We start from the raw sequence: 4,073 nt of genomic DNA, 5'->3' as shown, positions 1-4,073 counted from the left end.
GAAGAGGAGGAAGAAGAGGAGGAAGAAGAGGAGGAAGAAGAGGAGGAAGAAGAGGAGGAAGAGGAAGTGGAGGAAGAGGAGGATGATTGTATATGTTTTTGTCTACTTATCATCCCCCACAGACTGCCAACTTGGCTTGCTTACGTCCCCGCTGGATAACAGCTAGGAAAATGAGTCCAATAGAATATGTACCACATTTGAAAAAGAATTACCGAGTGGGGGAAATTTGTTCGACGAAAACCCTTCAAGGTGGTGCCCCAGCATGGCTGCGGCCCAATAACTATAATAAGTGTAAGATGAAATACAAGCACTTACTATAAAACAACAATGTTATGCTCAATAAATATTGATAAGGCATTAGCCATAACCTTGGACATTTTTGTTTGTGTTTCTCAGAATGTTGCTCATTCTTACTTATGTAAGGAAGGAAATTCTTGATAAATTTCTGAAAGCATGAATAACAAAGGCGATAATGGCAGGTTCGCCTGAAGATGAAGAAAATACACCTGGCTTTTTGAAAATTTACTTAGGATTGACTGACCTGCTGTATTATCCAACCGGAAACTTGCCACTTATCCACCTAATACAACGTTGTTAAGAATCCCAAGCTTTGATGTGCTTCAGAAAATTAATGATAGATTATATAGTGGTTAAAAGAATAAAGGCATTAGCTGAGAGTAAACTTCTATGCAAGACGAAATCACCTGACATGAAACCTCTTGCCTAGTCACATGTCAAGATGGCTTCTAATAACTTTCACCTCACAAAAGATTGCTATTAAAATCGTTATAATTCTTCAAACTAAATATTTCCTTTGTGTGTATATGCGTGTTGAATGAAAGAGAGGGACTGCGAATATCGGAAGGAGATGTAAGGATAGTTATAAACATAAACGTAATATATACGCGGATATGTGTGTGTAAATGTGTATAGACATTTACAATTGTTTGTGTAGATGCGCATGTGTCTGTCTTTTTGCGTATGGAAGTGTGTTTTATATGTGTGCATTTTATTATAAATATTGTTTTTATTAATATCATTGTTGTTGTTGTTGCTTTGTTATTCTGCTGTTGTTTGTCATGAACTGACGCCTGTAACTGAGATCCAGGAAAATTGGATTTGTGCCACGTTTACTTAATAGAAAAGAAGTTTTTGTTGTTTGTTTTGCTAACAAAAGGGCTTTAGAATATTTGAGCGTTCACTCCATTACTCTGGGGTGAAAAATAAAATTCGTCTTTAGACATTTATTACATTTTTGCAAACATCCATTGTGCTTGCTTACAAGTGATTCAATATGACCAGCTTCGGAAAGCGGGATGAAGTGCTGGCCACAATGGAGAGAGCAACGAATAAATTCAAAATAAAAAAATATTAACAGACTTTAAAAGATTAAATAAACCGAAAAGAATAATAACAATTCATTTAGCAAACAAATGCAATTTTAGACGCGGACATTTTTATCTTCACATATACAAATGACCAAAAATAGTAATGAAAGTGTAAATGTTAACTACCAAGGCAAAGGCAGCCAAAGTAATACATCTTTTTCTTGGAATGCGAGTAAAATTCGGATCAGCTCCTGGAAAACAAAAAACATGGGAAAGACATGTCATAAAAAAGGAGGGTTTCCTTGCCCGAGAACTCAATGAGAAAGTATATTTGAGGGCTTCCACGTACTCTCGAGGCTGGAGTTGGAGGAAACCCGGTATGATATGAAACACGATGCGCGCTCCATCCACCGGAGAAAGGCGCAAAGAAGTGTGTAACTGATATACAGGACTAAGGACAAGGCGAGAAAACTGACAGAGCTATTTCCATAATACATGGAAGACGAAAGATCAGAAGTACAGTCAAAAGCTATGATATAGATTTTTATCCTTCATACCTTATTAAATTTGGATTACAAATACGGAAGGATACGAAGGTAATACGCAACAACATGAGATTGAGTAGGGTTTGCATAGGCAGTCAGACTGCTATGACTCCTCCATGCCCTCAAGACTACAAGATTAGCCAATAGCTGTACCCCCATTGTGTGAGCAAACAGAAAACCAATGATATTGGCAGGGTAGGGTTAAAAATCTAGTTGACACACAGGAATAAGATTCATTTGAAGGTTTTCTGCTCAGAGGATTTTGGATGAGCAGAAGACGAACAGGACTATGCAGATAATATCAGAGTAACAGTTCTGTGTGAGTTTATGTGTGTGTAAAATTGAGGTATGTGAATGTGTGTGTGTGCGTGTATGTGTGTGTGTGTGTTCGATGAAATTAGGATGGTGAACATTCAACGCTGAAAAGAAAAATCAAACAGCGTTTCAACTCTGTGTGAGTATATGTATGTATGTGTGTGTGCGTGTACAAGGTAAGTATGTGAATGTTTGTATGTATGAATCGTTCAGTAACAAACGATGATCGATGTCACATCTCGAAAGACAACCACCAGATAACATTGACAAGTGTATTAATTCGATTTACTATCCATATTCTATCCCCTATTTAATCACGGCCAGCTTTATGTGGCCTTAGGTCGTTCAAGAAGAAAGGAAAACTTTAAAATTCTTTTGAAGGAAACAAGCAGTCAAGGGATGTTAGGTACGGATAGATTTTTCACAAAAAAATTGGTAATAAAAGAATTATTAAACTAAAAACGTCGTTTTGTACCTATTCACATATAAACTGTTACAAGTTGCCGTCATTTTTGACAGCATGAGGCCAGGTAGTTTTTATTATAAGGATATAGGCAGGAAGAATCGTTACCACCCTTGGTAAATTGATTAACGGCATTTCGTTTGTCTTTACGTTCCAGGTTCAAATTCCACCGAGGTCAACTTTGCCTTTCATCCTTTCGGAGTCGATAAATTAAGTACCAGTTGCTTACTGCGGTCGATCTAATCGACTGATCCCCTCTCGCAAAATTTCGAGCCTTGTGCCTAGAGCAGAAAAGAATTTACTACTTAAGGTGGTGAGCTGGCAGAATCGTTAGCACGCCGAGCGAAATGCTTAGCAGTATTTCGTCCGCCGTTACGTTCTGAGTTCAAATTCCGCCGGGGTCGACTTTTCCTTTCATCCTTTCGGGGTCGATAAATTAAGTACCAGTTACGCACTGGGGTGGATGTAATCGACTTAATCCGTTCGTCTGTCCTTGTTTGTTCCCTCTATGTTTAGCCCCTTGTGGGCAATAAAGAAATAAGAACCGTTACCGCGACAGACAAAATGCCTAGCATCATTCCTTCGTACACTTAGGTTCTGAGTTCAAATCCCTCTGATGTCAAATTTACCTTTTATCCTTTCCTGATTGTTAAAATTAGCACCAGTTGAATATTGGCTTCGATGTAATCGACAAGCCCAAACCACCGAAATTTCAGGCCTTTAGAAGAAAGAAATAACTTTTATTATATTATTGGTATCAAATTACGACACAAGGCCCGCAATTTCAGGCAGTAGGTTAAGTCGCTTATATCGACGCCAGTGTATAACTAGTATTTATTTTATCGACACCCGAAATGACGAAAGACAAAATCGACACCCACTGCATCATTTATCATATTATTAAATATCATTGTTCGCTTCCCACTGGTAAGATAGTGGAGGGCAACTTTGCCTTTCGTCCTTCTGCGGGTCGATAAAATACATGACTAGTCAAGCACTTGAGATCATTAGTATTGGCTGCCCCTCCTCTCGAAATTATTGGTCTCATACATAAATAAGAGTCCATCATAAAATGTCGGATATAATGTGATACAGTTGTTCTGGTTCTTTCCATTCTCAGTTCAAATTTCGCCGAGGTCAAATTTTCCGTACATTCATTCGAGGCCGATAACATGAAGTGCTAGTTACGTATTGGGTTTGACGGCACTAACTCCAACAACTTTCCTCCAAAATTACTGGCGTTGCTTCTCCATCAGGAACTAAACTAAAATTATAATAAAGAATACCAAAACTCTGAGAGATGGCTTCTTAGAATAAAGAGATTTTCTGCAAAAGTAAAACTTAGACAAATGAAAATCTCCCTCTCTCTTTGTCTCTCTCTCCCTCTCTGTCTGTCTGTCTCTCTCTCTCTCTCTCTCTCTC

The sequence above is a fragment of the Octopus bimaculoides genome, chromosome 5 (genome assembly GCF_001194135.2).
Source record: "Octopus bimaculoides isolate UCB-OBI-ISO-001 chromosome 5, ASM119413v2, whole genome shotgun sequence".
Classification (NCBI taxonomy): Eukaryota; Metazoa; Mollusca; class Cephalopoda; order Octopoda; family Octopodidae; genus Octopus; species Octopus bimaculoides.
Note: the sequence above shows the minus strand (reverse complement) of the source record.